At 43.4% G+C, this 16,615-nt stretch overlaps 9 pseudogenes; all 9 read left to right on the forward strand.

Annotated features, from left to right (window-relative positions):
* Nucleotides 1-1,072: 1,072 nt before the first annotated feature.
* Nucleotides 1,073-1,336, forward strand: LOC130286844 (U2 spliceosomal RNA; annotated as a pseudogene).
* A 1,480-nt stretch (nt 1,337-2,816) lies between these two features.
* Nucleotides 2,817-3,080, forward strand: LOC130286845 (U2 spliceosomal RNA; annotated as a pseudogene).
* A 1,472-nt stretch (nt 3,081-4,552) lies between these two features.
* On the forward strand, nt 4,553-4,816 carry LOC130286846 (U2 spliceosomal RNA; annotated as a pseudogene).
* A 1,486-nt stretch (nt 4,817-6,302) lies between these two features.
* On the forward strand, nt 6,303-6,566 carry LOC130286847 (U2 spliceosomal RNA; annotated as a pseudogene).
* Nucleotides 6,567-8,054: 1,488 nt separating this feature from the next.
* On the forward strand, nt 8,055-8,318 carry LOC130286848 (U2 spliceosomal RNA; annotated as a pseudogene).
* Nucleotides 8,319-9,806: 1,488 nt separating this feature from the next.
* LOC130286849 (U2 spliceosomal RNA) lies at nt 9,807-10,070 on the forward strand (annotated as a pseudogene).
* Nucleotides 10,071-11,556: 1,486 nt separating this feature from the next.
* On the forward strand, nt 11,557-11,820 carry LOC130286850 (U2 spliceosomal RNA; annotated as a pseudogene).
* A 1,478-nt stretch (nt 11,821-13,298) lies between these two features.
* LOC130286851 (U2 spliceosomal RNA) lies at nt 13,299-13,562 on the forward strand (annotated as a pseudogene).
* Nucleotides 13,563-15,044: 1,482 nt separating this feature from the next.
* LOC130286852 (U2 spliceosomal RNA) lies at nt 15,045-15,308 on the forward strand (annotated as a pseudogene).
* Nucleotides 15,309-16,615: the final 1,307 nt, after the last annotated feature.

Below are 16,615 nucleotides of genomic sequence, written 5' to 3' on the forward strand. Positions count from 1 at the left end.
GAGTGTCTCCATCTGCTGGTGGTATTGGAAAGGCATTAGTGCTATGACAGGGTCTGAAGAAGAAGAAGAAGAAGAAGAAGAAGAAGAAGAAGAAGAAGAAGAAGAAGAAGAAGAAGAAGACGGAAAAAAATATATATAAAAAGAAAAAGAGAGAGAGAGAGAGAGACTGACTTAGTGAGCGAGTGAGTGAGAGAGTGAGAGTGAGTGAGAGTGAATGAGTGAGTGAGTGATTGAGTGAGTGAGTGAGTGAGTGAGAACAAATGAGTTAAAGCAAGTGAGTGAGAGAGATCGAATGAATGAAAGTCTGAATGACAGAAAGAAAAAAGGATGAAGAAAGAAGCATGAAGAAAAAAAAATGTATATGGAGTTGCTGACATGAGTGCAATCTACAAAGCCGTTGAGGCTGATCCTCATGGGAGGATTATTGCACCAGGACCCTTAGCACTTTTAAAATGCCATTCAATGCCACGGGCTAGATGTAAACTGCAGATGACCATGTTGTGGTAGTTACCATGGATACCCAAGTGATGTGTGAGCTAACACATAGGCCCAACAGATTCCAAGAAGGCCAGAATCACCAGCGGCACCACCATCGATTGTCAGGTCACCCGGATTCAGCAAATACCAGAGTCCAAAATGATGCAGGTTTATACTGTTAATTTTCAGTTTATCGTTACAGTTGGTGTTATTCCATGTCGGAAGGGACGCAGCTACAGCCAGTGGGGTAACTAGAGACAGGCAGGCAGCTATGTGCAACAAAGGTAGGCGTGTTGTTTTCATATGCAGATCTGAAATATTGTCTTATATGCAAGAGGAGGAGTGATGGGGGTTCAGGCAAAAGCCAGGCTATGGATTGCATTGCTAAATGCTCCATCAGAGTGCAATGGTCGCCTGTCCTTTTTTTAAGTGATGATGTGGGTTTAGCCTGTGCTGTATGTATGTATGGGTGGCTGACTGCCACCCACCCAGAAAGTGTATGGGAGGCTGGTTGGCTGCCAGCCTTCCTTCCATTCCTATGAGTAATGTGAGTGCTCATGAAGGGGACATGGTTGGGTCCACCCCTTTCCCGGTTATCCCCTCTAGGCCTTTTGGCTTAGATCAAGTGTAAAAAAAGAAAGGATCTTGCGACAGATCGCATCCTGAGGCACGTTTTTTTTTGTGTGAATACTTGCACTTGGGTGACTTGTGAGCACATACTGATACATACGTTCCCTATCTGGGGACCATAAATTAAATGGATTTTTGAGAAAGGGAGCTGATTTGGAAGCTTGCTTCTGTCGCCCTATGCATTGACCCGATGTGGCAGTATCTTCGGGTAGTGAACAGTGCACCACCCCATTCCAGTGTTAAACAAGAAAGATTCTCATTTAATCCTCCGTGGGTGAGAATTTGAGTTTGAGAATTGGAGACCAAAATGATGAGTTGCACTGACTGGTTTATGAACGTCTATTCATTTAGCGTTTTAATGACCATGTTTGCACACTGATTGGTGTAAAAAAATAAAATAAAACTAAATAATAATAATCTAGCACACCTGTGCAGGTTTGACATGACATGACAGGTAGCTGTCTTGTGGGTGGTGCTGAATCCTGTTAAATGACATGAGGGTCTCATGCCTATACACAAGGGTGTGTCATTGCTGTTGCTTGACCATGCATTGGTTTCTGTGGTCAGTGAATGATAAAAACAAAATTTACCATCCATTGATGGATGGGAAATCCGCCATGAGGCATTTGTTTTTAGAAACTGCTGCTCACAACCAATGTTGCAATGGAGTGTCTCCATCTGCTGGTGGTATTGGAAAGGCATTAGTGCTATGACAGGGTCTGAAGAAGAAGAAGAAGAAGAAGAAGAAGACGGAAAAAAATATATATAAAAAGAAAAAGAGAGAGAGAGAGAGAGACTGACTTAGTGAGCGAGTGAGTGAGAGAGTGAGAGTGAGTGAGAGTGAATGAGTGAGTGAGTGATTGAGTGAGTGAGTGAGTGAGTGAGTGAGACAAATGAGTTAAAGCAAGTGAGTGAGAGAGATCGAATGAATGAAAGTCTGAATGACAGAAAGAAAAAAGGATGAAGAAAGAAGCATGAAGAAAAAAAAATGTATATGGAGTTGCTGACATGAGTGCAATCTACAAAGCCGTTGAGGCTGATCCTCATGGGAGGATTATTGCACCAGGACCCTTAGCACTTTTAAAATGCCATTCAATGCCACGGGCTAGATGTAAACTGCAGATGACCATGTTGTGGTAGTTACCATGGATACCCAAGTGATGTGTGAGCTAACACATAGGCCCAACAGATTCCAAGAAGGCCAGAATCACCAGCGGCACCACCATCGATTGTCAGGTCACCCGGATTCAGCAAATACCAGAGTCCAAAATGATGCAGGTTTATACTGTTAATTTTCAGTTTATCGTTACAGTTGGTGTTATTCCATGTCGGAAGGGACGCAGCTACAGCCAGTGGGGTAACTAGAGACAGGCAGGCAGCTATGTGCAACAAAGGTAGGCGTGTTGTTTTCATATGCAGATCTGAAATATTGTCTTATATGCAAGAGGAGGGAGGAGTGATGGGGGTTCAGGCAAAAGCCAGGCTATGGATTGCATTGCTAAATGCTCCATCAGAGTGCAATGGTCGCCTGTCCTTTTTTTAAGTGATGATGTGGGTTTAGCCTGTGCTGTATGTATGTATGGGTGGCTGACTGCCACCCACCCAGAAAGTGTATGGGAGGCTGGTTGGCTGCCAGCCTTCCTTCCATTCCTATGAGTAATGTGAGTGCTCATGAAGGGGACATGGTTGGGTCCACCCCTTTCCCGGTTATCCCCTCTAGGCCTTTTGGCTTAGATCAAGTGTAAAAAAAGAAAGGATCTTGCGACAGATCGCATCCTGAGGCACGTTTTTTTTTGTGTGAATACTTGCACTTGGGTGACTTGTGAGCACATACTGATACATACGTTCCCTATCTGGGGACCATAAATTAAATGGATTTTTGAGAAAGGGAGCTGATTTGGAAGCTTGCTTCTGTCGCCCTATGCATTGACCCGATGTGGCAGTATCTTCGGGTAGTGAACAGTGCACCACCCCATTCCAGTGTTAAACAAGAAAGATTCTCATTTAATCCTCCGTGGGTGAGAATTTGAGTTTGAGAATTGGAGACCAAAATGATGAGTTGCACTGACTGGTTTATGAACGTCTATTCATTTAGCGTTTTAATGACCATGTTTGCACACTGATTGGTGTAAAAAAATAAAATAAAACTAAATAATAATAATCTAGCACACCTGTGCAGGTTTGACATGACATGACAGGTAGCTGTCTTGTGGGTGGTGCTGAATCCTGTTAAATGACATGAGGGTCTCATGCCTATACACAAGGGTGTGTCATTGCTGTTGCTTGACCATGCATTGGTTTCTGTGGTCAGTGAATGATAAAAACAAAATTTACCATCCATTGATGGATGGGAAATCCGCCATGAGGCATTTGTTTTTAGAAACTGCTGCTCACAACCAATGTTGCAATGGAGTGTCTCCATCTGCTGGTGGTATTGGAAAGGCATTAGTGCTATGACAGGGTCTGAAGAAGAAGAAGAAGAAGAAGAAGAAGAAGACGGAAAAAAATATATATAAAAAGAAAAAGAGAGAGAGAGAGAGAGACTGACTTAGTGAGCGAGTGAGTGAGAGAGTGAGAGTGAGTGAGAGTGAATGAGTGAGTGAGTGATTGAGTGAGTGAGTGAGTGAGAACAAATGAGTTAAAGCAAGTGAGTGAGAGAGATCGAATGAATGAAAGTCTGAATGACAGAAAGAAAAAAGGATGAAGAAAGAAGCATGAAGAAAAAAAAATGTATATGGAGTTGCTGACATGAGTGCAATCTACAAAGCCGTTGAGGCTGATCCTCATGGGAGGATTATTGCACCAGGACCCTTAGCACTTTTAAAATGCCATTCAATGCCACGGGCTAGATGTAAACTGCAGATGACCATGTTGTGGTAGTTACCATGGATACCCAAGTGATGTGTGAGCTAACACATAGGCCCAACAGATTCCAAGAAGGCCAGAATCACCAGCGGCACCACCATCGATTGTCAGGTCACCCGGATTCAGCAAATACCAGAGTCCAAAATGATGCAGGTTTATACTGTTAATTTTCAGTTTATCGTTACAGTTGGTGTTATTCCATGTCGGAAGGGACGCAGCTACAGCCAGTGGGGTAACTAGAGACAGGCAGGCAGCTATGTGCAACAAAGGTAGGCGTGTTGTTTTCATATGCAGATCTGAAATATTGTCTTATATGCAAGAGGAGGAGTGATGGGGGTTCAGGCAAAAGCCAGGCTATGGATTGCATTGCTAAATGCTCCATCAGAGTGCAATGGTCGCCTGTCCTTTTTTTAAGTGATGATGTGGGTTTAGCCTGTGCTGTATGTATGTATGGGTGGCTGACTGCCACCCACCCAGAAAGTGTATGGGAGGCTGGTTGGCTGCCAGCCTTCCTTCCATTCCTATGAGTAATGTGAGTGCTCATGAAGGGGACATGGTTGGGTCCACCCCTTTCCCGGTTATCCCCTCTAGGCCTTTTGGCTTAGATCAAGTGTAAAAAAAGAAAGGATCTTGCGACAGATCGCATCCTGAGGCACGTTTTTTTTTGTGTGAATACTTGCACTTGGGTGACTTGTGAGCACATACTGATACATACGTTCCCTATCTGGGGACCATAAATTAAATGGATTTTTGAGAAAGGGAGCTGATTTGGAAGCTTGCTTCTGTCGCCCTATGCATTGACCCGATGTGGCAGTATCTTCGGGTAGTGAACAGTGCACCACCCCATTCCAGTGTTAAACAAGAAAGATTCTCATTTAATCCTCCGTGGGTGAGAATTTGAGTTTGAGAATTGGAGACCAAAATGATGAGTTGCACTGACTGGTTTATGAACGTCTATTCATTTAGCGTTTTAATGACCATGTTTGCACACTGATTGGTGTAAAAAAATAAAATAAAACTAAATAATAATAATCTAGCACACCTGTGCAGGTTTGACATGACATGACAGGTAGCTGTCTTGTGGGTGGTGCTGAATCCTGTTAAATGACATGAGGGTCTCATGCCTATACACAAGGGTGTGTCATTGCTGTTGCTTGACCATGCATTGGTTTCTGTGGTCAGTGAATGATAAAAACAAAATTTACCATCCATTGATGGATGGGAAATCCGCCATGAGGCATTTGTTTTTAGAAACTGCTGCTCACAACCAATGTTGCAATGGAGTGTCTCCATCTGCTGGTGGTATTGGAAAGGCATTAGTGCTATGACAGGGTCTGAAGAAGAAGAAGAAGAAGAAGAAGAAGAAGAAGAAGACGGAAAAAAATATATATAAAAAGAAAAAGAGAGAGAGAGAGAGAGACTGACTTAGTGAGCGAGTGAGTGAGAGAGTGAGAGTGAGTGAGAGTGAATGAGTGAGTGAGTGATTGAGTGAGTGAGTGAGTGAGTGAGTGAGAACAAATGAGTTAAAGCAAGTGAGTGAGAGAGATCGAATGAATGAAAGTCTGAATGACAGAAAGAAAAAAGGATGAAGAAAGAAGCATGAAGAAAAAAAAATGTATATGGAGTTGCTGACATGAGTGCAATCTACAAAGCCGTTGAGGCTGATCCTCATGGGAGGATTATTGCACCAGGACCCTTAGCACTTTTAAAATGCCATTCAATGCCACGGGCTAGATGTAAACTGCAGATGACCATGTTGTGGTAGTTACCATGGATACCCAAGTGATGTGTGAGCTAACACATAGGCCCAACAGATTCCAAGAAGGCCAGAATCACCAGCGGCACCACCATCGATTGTCAGGTCACCCGGATTCAGCAAATACCAGAGTCCAAAATGATGCAGGTTTATACTGTTAATTTTCAGTTTATCGTTACAGTTGGTGTTATTCCATGTCGGAAGGGACGCAGCTACAGCCAGTGGGGTAACTAGAGACAGGCAGGCAGCTATGTGCAACAAAGGTAGGCGTGTTGTTTTCATATGCAGATCTGAAATATTGTCTTATATGCAAGAGGAGGAGTGATGGGGGTTCAGGCAAAAGCCAGGCTATGGATTGCATTGCTAAATGCTCCATCAGAGTGCAATGGTCGCCTGTCCTTTTTTTAAGTGATGATGTGGGTTTAGCCTGTGCTGTATGTATGTATGGGTGGCTGACTGCCACCCACCCAGAAAGTGTATGGGAGGCTGGTTGGCTGCCAGCCTTCCTTCCATTCCTATGAGTAATGTGAGTGCTCATGAAGGGGACATGGTTGGGTCCACCCCTTTCCCGGTTATCCCCTCTAGGCCTTTTGGCTTAGATCAAGTGTAAAAAAAGAAAGGATCTTGCGACAGATCGCATCCTGAGGCACGTTTTTTTTTGTGTGAATACTTGCACTTGGGTGACTTGTGAGCACATACTGATACATACGTTCCCTATCTGGGGACCATAAATTAAATGGATTTTTGAGAAAGGGAGCTGATTTGGAAGCTTGCTTCTGTCGCCCTATGCATTGACCCGATGTGGCAGTATCTTCGGGTAGTGAACAGTGCACCACCCCATTCCAGTGTTAAACAAGAAAGATTCTCATTTAATCCTCCGTGGGTGAGAATTTGAGTTTGAGAATTGGAGACCAAAATGATGAGTTGCACTGACTGGTTTATGAACGTCTATTCATTTAGCGTTTTAATGACCATGTTTGCACACTGATTGGTGTAAAAAAATAAAATAAAACTAAATAATAATAATCTAGCACACCTGTGCAGGTTTGACATGACATGACAGGTAGCTGTCTTGTGGGTGGTGCTGAATCCTGTTAAATGACATGAGGGTCTCATGCCTATACACAAGGGTGTGTCATTGCTGTTGCTTGACCATGCATTGGTTTCTGTGGTCAGTGAATGATAAAAACAAAATTTACCATCCATTGATGGATGGGAAATCCGCCATGAGGCATTTGTTTTTAGAAACTGCTGCTCACAACCAATGTTGCAATGGAGTGTCTCCATCTGCTGGTGGTATTGGAAAGGCATTAGTGCTATGACGGTCTGAAGAAGAAGAAGAAGAAGAAGAAGAAGAAGAAGAAGAAGAAGACGGAAAAAAATATATATAAAAAGAAAAAGAGAGAGAGAGAGAGAGAGACTGACTTAGTGAGCGAGTGAGTGAGAGAGTGAGAGTGAGTGAGAGTGAATGAGTGAGTGAGTGATTGAGTGAGTGAGTGAGTGAGTGAGAACAAATGAGTTAAAGCAAGTGAGTGAGAGAGATCGAATGAATGAAAGTCTGAATGACAGAAAGAAAAAAGGATGAAGAAAGAAGCATGAAGAAAAAAAAATGTATATGGAGTTGCTGACATGAGTGCAATCTACAAAGCCGTTGAGGCTGATCCTCATGGGAGGATTATTGCACCAGGACCCTTAGCACTTTTAAAATGCCATTCAATGCCACGGGCTAGATGTAAACTGCAGATGACCATGTTGTGGTAGTTACCATGGATACCCAAGTGATGTGTGAGCTAACACATAGGCCCAACAGATTCCAAGAAGGCCAGAATCACCAGCGGCACCACCATCGATTGTCAGGTCACCCGGATTCAGCAAATACCAGAGTCCAAAATGATGCAGGTTTATACTGTTAATTTTCAGTTTATCGTTACAGTTGGTGTTATTCCATGTCGGAAGGGACGCAGCTACAGCCAGTGGGGTAACTAGAGACAGGCAGGCAGCTATGTGCAACAAAGGTAGGCGTGTTGTTTTCATATGCAGATCTGAAATATTGTCTTATATGCAAGAGGAGGAGTGATGGGGGTTCAGGCAAAAGCCAGGCTATGGATTGCATTGCTAAATGCTCCATCAGAGTGCAATGGTCGCCTGTCCTTTTTTTAAGTGATGATGTGGGTTTAGCCTGTGCTGTATGTATGTATGGGTGGCTGACTGCCACCCACCCAGAAAGTGTATGGGAGGCTGTTTGGCTGCCAGCCTTCCTTCCATTCCTATGAGTAATGTGAGTGCTCATGAAGGGGACATGGTTGGGTCCACCCCTTTCCCGGTTATCCCCTCTAGGCCTTTTGGCTTAGATCAAGTGTAAAAAAAGAAAGGATCTTGCGACAGATCGCATCCTGAGGCACGTTTTTTTTTGTGTGAATACTTGCACTTGGGTGACTTGTGAGCACATACTGATACATACGTTCCCTATCTGGGGACCATAAATTAAATGGATTTTTGAGAAAGGGAGCTGATTTGGAAGCTTGCTTCTGTCGCCCTATGCATTGACCCGATGTGGCAGTATCTTCGGGTAGTGAACAGTGCACCACCCCATTCCAGTGTTAAACAAGAAAGATTCTCATTTAATCCTCCGTGGGTGAGAATTTGAGTTTGAGAATTGGAGACCAAAATGATGAGTTGCACTGACTGGTTTATGAACGTCTATTCATTTAGCGTTTTAATGACCATGTTTGCACACTGATTGGTGTAAAAAAATAAAATAAAACTAAATAATAATAATCTAGCACACCTGTGCAGGTTTGACATGACATGACAGGTAGCTGTCTTGTGGGTGGTGCTGAATCCTGTTAAATGACATGAGGGTCTCATGCCTATACACAAGGGTGTGTCATTGCTGTTGCTTGACCATGCATTGGTTTCTGTGGTCAGTGAATGATAAAAACAAAATTTACCATCCATTGATGGATGGGAAATCCGCCATGAGGCATTTGTTTTTAGAAACTGCTGCTCACAACCAATGTTGCAATGGAGTGTCTCCATCTGCTGGTGGTATTGGAAAGGCATTAGTGCTATGACAGGGTCTGAAGAAGAAGAAGAAGAAGAAGAAGAAGAAGAAGAAGACGGAAAAAAATATATATAAAAAGAAAAAGAGAGAGAGAGAGAGACTGACTTAGTGAGCGAGTGAGTGAGAGAGTGAGAGTGAGTGAGAGTGAATGAGTGAGTGAGTGATTGAGTGAGTGAGTGAGTGAGTGAGTGAGTGAGAACAAATGAGTTAAAGCAAGTGAGTGAGAGAGATCGAATGAATGAAAGTCTGAATGACAGAAAGAAAAAAGGATGAAGAAAGAAGCATGAAGAAAAAAAAATGTTTATGGAGTTGCTGACATGAGTGCAATCTACAAAGCCGTTGAGGCTGATCCTCATGGGAGGATTATTGCACCAGGACCCTTAGCACTTTTAAAATGCCATTCAATGCCACGGGCTAGATGTAAACTGCAGATGACCATGTTGTGGTAGTTACCATGGATACCCAAGTGATGTGTGAGCTAACACATAGGCCCAACAGATTCCAAGAAGGCCAGAATCACCAGCGGCACCACCATCGATTGTCAGGTCACCCGGATTCAGCAAATACCAGAGTCCAAAATGATGCAGGTTTATACTGTTAATTTTCAGTTTATCGTTACAGTTGGTGTTATTCCATGTCGGAAGGGACGCAGCTACAGCCAGTGGGGTAACTAGAGACAGGCAGGCAGCTATGTGCAACAAAGGTAGGCGTGTTGTTTTCATATGCAGATCTGAAATATTGTCTTATATGCAAGAGGAGGAGTGATGGGGGTTCAGGCAAAAGCCAGGCTATGGATTGCATTGCTAAATGCTCCATCAGAGTGCAATGGTCGCCTGTCCTTTTTTTAAGTGATGATGTGGGTTTAGCCTGTGCTGTATGTATGTATGGGTGGCTGACTGCCACCCACCCAGAAAGTGTATGGGAGGCTGGTTGGCTGCCAGCCTTCCTTCCATTCCTATGAGTAATGTGAGTGCTCATGAAGGGGACATGGTTGGGTCCACCCCTTTCCCGGTTATCCCCTCTAGGCCTTTTGGCTTAGATCAAGTGTAAAAAAAGAAAGGATCTTGCGACAGATCGCATCCTGAGGCACGTTTTTTTTTGTGTGAATACTTGCACTTGGGTGACTTGTGAGCACATACTGATACATACGTTCCCTATCTGGGGACCATAAATTAAATGGATTTTTGAGAAAGGGAGCTGATTTGGAAGCTTGCTTCTGTCGCCCTATGCATTGACCCGATGTGGCAGTATCTTCGGGTAGTGAACAGTGCACCACCCCATTCCAGTGTTAAACAAGAAAGATTCTCATTTAATCCTCCGTGGGTGAGAATTTGAGTTTGAGAATTGGAGACCAAAATGATGAGTTGCACTGACTGGTTTATGAACGTCTATTCATTTAGCGTTTTAATGACCATGTTTGCACACTGATTGGTGTAAAAAAATAAAATAAAACTAAATAATAATAATCTAGCACACCTGTGCAGGTTTGACATGACATGACAGGTAGCTGTCTTGTGGGTGGTGCTGAATCCTGTTAAATGACATGAGGGTCTCATGCCTATACACAAGGGTGTGTCATTGCTGTTGCTTGACCATGCATTGGTTTCTGTGGTCAGTGAATGATAAAAACAAAATTTACCATCCATTGATGGATGGGAAATCCGCCATGAGGCATTTGTTTTTAGAAACTGCTGCTCACAACCAATGTTGCAATGGAGTGTCTCCATCTGCTGGTGGTATTGGAAAGGCATTAGTGCTATGACAGGGTCTGAAGAAGAAGAAGAAGAAGAAGAAGAAGAAGAAGAAGACGGAAAAAAATATATATAAAAAGAAAAAGAGAGAGAGAGAGAGAGACTGACTTAGTGAGCGAGTGAGTGAGAGAGTGAGAGTGAGTGAGAGTGAATGAGTGAGTGAGTGATTGAGTGAGTGAGTGAGTGAGTGAGTGAGAACAAATGAGTTAAAGCAAGTGAGTGAGAGAGATCGAATGAATGAAAGTCTGAATGACAGAAAGAAAAAAGGATGAAGAAAGAAGCATGAAGAAAAAAAAATGTATATGGAGTTGCTGACATGAGTGCAATCTACAAAGCCGTTGAGGCTGATCCTCATGGGAGGATTATTGCACCAGGACCCTTAGCACTTTTAAAATGCCATTCAATGCCACGGGCTAGATGTAAACTGCAGATGACCATGTTGTGGTAGTTACCATGGATACCCAAGTGATGTGTGAGCTAACACATAGGCCCAACAGATTCCAAGAAGGCCAGAATCACCAGCGGCACCACCATCGATTGTCAGGTCACCCGGATTCAGCAAATACCAGAGTCCAAAATGATGCAGGTTTATACTGTTAATTTTCAGTTTATCGTTACAGTTGGTGTTATTCCATGTCGGAAGGGACGCAGCTACAGCCAGTGGGGTAACTAGAGACAGGCAGGCAGCTATGTGCAACAAAGGTAGGCGTGTTGTTTTCATATGCAGATCTGAAATATTGTCTTATATGCAAGAGGAGGAGTGATGGGGGTTCAGGCAAAAGCCAGGCTATGGATTGCATTGCTAAATGCTCCATCAGAGTGCAATGGTCGCCTGTCCTTTTTTTAAGTGATGATGTGGGTTTAGCCTGTGCTGTATGTATGTATGGGTGGCTGACTGCCACCCACCCAGAAAGTGTATGGGAGGCTGGTTGGCTGCCAGCCTTCCTTCCATTCCTATGAGTAATGTGAGTGCTCATGAAGGGGACATGGTTGGGTCCACCCCTTTCCCGGTTATCCCCTCTAGGCCTTTTGGCTTAGATCAAGTGTAAAAAAAGAAAGGATCTTGCGACAGATCGCATCCTGAGGCACGTTTTTTTTTGTGTGAATACTTGCACTTGGGTGACTTGTGAGCACATACTGATACATACGTTCCCTATCTGGGGACCATAAATTAAATGGATTTTTGAGAAAGGGAGCTGATTTGGAAGCTTGCTTCTGTCGCCCTATGCATTGACCCGATGTGGCAGTATCTTCGGGTAGTGAACAGTGCACCACCCCATTCCAGTGTTAAACAAGAAAGATTCTCATTTAATCCTCCGTGGGTGAGAATTTGAGTTTGAGAATTGGAGACCAAAATGATGAGTTGCACTGACTGGTTTATGAACGTCTATTCATTTAGCGTTTTAATGACCATGTTTGCACACTGATTGGTGTAAAAAAATAAAATAAAACTAAATAATAATAATCTAGCACACCTGTGCAGGTTTGACATGACATGACAGGTAGCTGTCTTGTGGGTGGTGCTGAATCCTGTTAAATGACATGAGGGTCTCATGCCTATACACAAGGGTGTGTCATTGCTGTTGCTTGACCATGCATTGGTTTCTGTGGTCAGTGAATGATAAAAACAAAATTTACCATCCATTGATGGATGGGAAATCCGCCATGAGGCATTTGTTTTTAGAAACTGCTGCTCACAACCAATGTTGCAATGGAGTGTCTCCATCTGCTGGTGGTATTGGAAAGGCATTAGTGCTATGACAGGGTCTGAAGAAGAAGAAGAAGAAGAAGAAGAAGAAGAAGAAGACGGAAAAAAATATATATAAAAAGAAAAAGAGAGAGAGAGAGAGAGACTGACTTAGTGAGCGAGTGAGTGAGAGAGTGAGAGTGAGTGAGAGTGAATGAGTGAGTGAGTGATTGAGTGAGTGAGTGAGTGAGAACAAATGAGTTAAAGCAAGTGAGTGAGAGAGATCGAATGAATGAAAGTCTGAATGACAGAAAGAAAAAAGGATGAAGAAAGAAGCATGAAGAAAAAAAAATGTATATGGAGTTGCTGACATGAGTGCAATCTACAAAGCCGTTGAGGCTGATCCTCATGGGAGGATTATTGCACCAGGACCCTTAGCACTTTTAAAATGCCATTCAATGCCACGGGCTAGATGTAAACTGCAGATGACCATGTTGTGGTAGTTACCATGGATACCCAAGTGATGTGTGAGCTAACACATAGGCCCAACAGATTCCAAGAAGGCCAGAATCACCAGCGGCACCACCATCGATTGTCAGGTCACCCGGATTCAGCAAATACCAGAGTCCAAAATGATGCAGGTTTATACTGTTAATTTTCAGTTTATCGTTACAGTTGGTGTTATTCCATGTCGGAAGGGACGCAGCTACAGCCAGTGGGGTAACTAGAGACAGGCAGGCAGCTATGTGCAACAAAGGTAGGCGTGTTGTTTTCATATGCAGATCTGAAATATTGTCTTATATGCAAGAGGAGGAGTGATGGGGGTTCAGGCAAAAGCCAGGCTATGGATTGCATTGCTAAATGCTCCATCAGAGTGCAATGGTCGCCTGTCCTTTTTTTAAGTGATGATGTGGGTTTAGCCTGTGCTGTATGTATGTATGGGTGGCTGACTGCCACCCACCCAGAAAGTGTATGGGAGGCTGGTTGGCTGCCAGCCTTCCTTCCATTCCTATGAGTAATGTGAGTGCTCATGAAGGGGACATGGTTGGGTCCACCCCTTTCCCGGTTATCCCCTCTAGGCCTTTTGGCTTAGATCAAGTGTAAAAAAAGAAAGGATCTTGCGACAGATCGCATCCTGAGGCACGTTTTTTTTTGTGTGAATACTTGCACTTGGGTGACTTGTGAGCACATACTGATACATACGTTCCCTATCTGGGGACCATAAATTAAATGGATTTTTGAGAAAGGGAGCTGATTTGGAAGCTTGCTTCTGTCGCCCTATGCATTGACCCGATGTGGCAGTATCTTCGGGTAGTGAACAGTGCACCACCCCATTCCAGTGTTAAACAAGAAAGATTCTCATTTAATCCTCCGTGGGTGAGAATTTGAGTTTGAGAATTGGAGACCAAAATGATGAGTTGCACTGACTGGTTTATGAACGTCTATTCATTTAGCGTTTTAATGACCATGTTTGCACACTGATTGGTGTAAAAAAATAAAATAAAACTAAATAATAATAATCTAGCACACCTGTGCAGGTTTGACATGACATGACAGGTAGCTGTCTTGTGGGTGGTGCTGAATCCTGTTAAATGACATGAGGGTCTCATGCCTATACACAAGGGTGTGTCATTGCTGTTGCTTGACCATGCATTGGTTTCTGTGGTCAGTGAATGATAAAAACAAAATTTACCATCCATTGATGGATGGGAAATCCGCCATGAGGCATTTGTTTTTAGAAACTGCTGCTCACAACCAATGTTGCAATGGAGTGTCTCCATCTGCTGGTGGTATTGGAAAGGCATTAGTGCTATGACAGGGTCTGAAGAAGAAGAAGAAGAAGAAGAAGAAGAAGAAGAAGACGGAAAAAAATATATATAAAAAGAAAAAGAGAGAGAGAGAGAGAGACTGACTTAGTGAGCGAGTGAGTGAGAGAGTGAGAGTGAGTGAGAGTGAATGAGTGAGTGAGTGATTGAGTGAGTGAGTGAGTGAGTGAGAACAAATGAGTTAAAGCAAGTGAGTGAGAGAGATCGAATGAATGAAAGTCTGAATGACAGAAAGAAAAAAGGATGAAGAAAGAAGCATGAAGAAAAAAAAATGTATATGGAGTTGCTGACATGAGTGCAATCTACAAAGCCGTTGAGGCTGATCCTCATGGGAGGATTATTGCACCAGGACCCTTAGCACTTTTAAAATGCCATTCAATGCCACGGGCTAGATGTAAACTGCAGATGACCATGTTGTGGTAGTTACCATGGATACCCAAGTGATGTGTGAGCTAACACATAGGCCCAACAGATTCCAAGAAGGCCAGAATCACCAGCGGCACCACCATCGATTGTCAGGTCACCCGGATTCAGCAAATACCAGAGTCCAAAATGATGCAGGTTTATACTGTTAATTTTCAGTTTATCGTTACAGTTGGTGTTATTCCATGTCGGAAGGGACGCAGCTACAGCCAGTGGGGTAACTAGAGACAGGCAGGCAGCTATGTGCAACAAAGGTAGGCGTGTTGTTTTCATATGCAGATCTGAAATATTGTCTTATATGCAAGAGGAGGAGTGATGGGGGTTCAGGCAAAAGCCAGGCTATGGATTGCATTGCTAAATGCTCCATCAGAGTGCAATGGTCGCCTGTCCTTTTTTTAAGTGATGATGTGGGTTTAGCCTGTGCTGTATGTATGTATGGGTGGCTGACTGCCACCCACCCAGAAAGTGTATGGGAGGCTGGTTGGCTGCCAGCCTTCCTTCCATTCCTATGAGTAATGTGAGTGCTCATGAAGGGGACATGGTTGGGTCCACCCCTTTCCCGGTTATCCCCTCTAGGCCTTTTGGCTTAGATCAAGTGTAAAAAAAGAAAGGATCTTGCGACAGATCGCATCCTGAGGCACGTTTTTTTTTGTGTGAATACTTGCACTTGGGTGACTTGTGAGCACATACTGATACATACGTTCCCTATCTGGGGACCATAAATTAAATGGATTTTTGAGAAAGGGAGCTGATTTGGAAGCTTGCTTCTGTCGCCCTATGCATTGACCCGATGTGGCAGTATCTTCGGGTAGTGAACAGTGCACCACCCCATTCCAGTGTTAAACAAGAAAGATTCTCATTTAATCCTCCGTGGGTGAGAATTTGAGTTTGAGAATTGGAGACCAAAATGATGAGTTGCACTGACTGGTTTATGAACGTCTATTCATTTAGCGTTTTAATGACCATGTTTGCACACTGATTGGTGTAAAAAAATAAAATAAAACTAAATAATAATAATCTAGCACACCTGTGCAGGTTTGACATGACATGACAGGTAGCTGTCTTGTGGGTGGTGCTGAATCCTGTTAAATGACATGAGGGTCTCATGCCTATACACAAGGGTGTGTCATTGCTGTTGCTTGACCATGCATTGGTTTCTGTGGTCAGTGAATGATAAAAACAAAATTTACCATCCATTGATGGATGGGAAATCCGCCATGAGGCATTTGTTTTTAGAAACTGCTGCTCACAACCAATGTTGCAATGGAGTGTCTCCATCTGCTGGTGGTATTGGAAAGGCATTAGTGCTATGACGGTCTGAAGAAGAAGAAGAAGAAGAAGAAGAAGAAGAAGAAGAAGAAGACGGAAAAAAATATATATAAAAAGAAAAAGAGAGAGAGAGAGAGAGAGACTGACTTAGTGAGCGAGTGAGTGAGAGAGTGAGAGTGAGTGAGAGTGAATGAGTGAGTGAGTGATTGAGTGAGTGAGTGAGTGAGTGAGAACAAATGAGTTAAAGCAAGTGAGTGAGAGAGATCGAATGAATGAAAGTCTGAATGACAGAAAGAAAAAAGGATGAAGAAAGAAGCATGAAGAAAAAAAAATGTATATGGAGTTGCTGACATGAGTGCAATCTACAAAGCCGTTGAGGCTGATCCTCATGGGAGGATTATTGCACCAGGACCCTTAGCACTTTTAAAATGCCATTCAATGCCACGGGCTAGATGTAAACTGCAGATGACCATGTTGTGGTAGTTACCATGGATACCCAAGTGATGTGTGAGCTAACACATAGGCCCAACAGATTCCAAGAAGGCCAGAATCACCAGCGGCACCACCATCGATTGTCAGGTCACCCGGATTCAGCAAATACCAGAGTCCAAAATGATGCAGGTTTATACTGTTAATTTTCAGTTTATCGTTACAGTTGGTGTTATTCCATGTCGGAAGGGACGCAGCTACAGCCAGTGGGGTAACTAGAGACAGGCAGGCAGCTATGTGCAACAAAGGTAGGCGTGTTGTTTTCATATGCAGATCTGAAATATTGTCTTATATGCAAGAGGAGGAGTGATGGGGGTTCAGGCAAAAGCCAGGCTATGGATTGCATTGCTAAATGCTCCATCAGAGTGCAATGGTCGC

Source organism: Hyla sarda, chromosome 8, assembly GCF_029499605.1.
Source record: "Hyla sarda isolate aHylSar1 chromosome 8, aHylSar1.hap1, whole genome shotgun sequence".
In the NCBI taxonomy this organism is placed as follows: Eukaryota; Metazoa; Chordata; class Amphibia; order Anura; family Hylidae; genus Hyla; species Hyla sarda.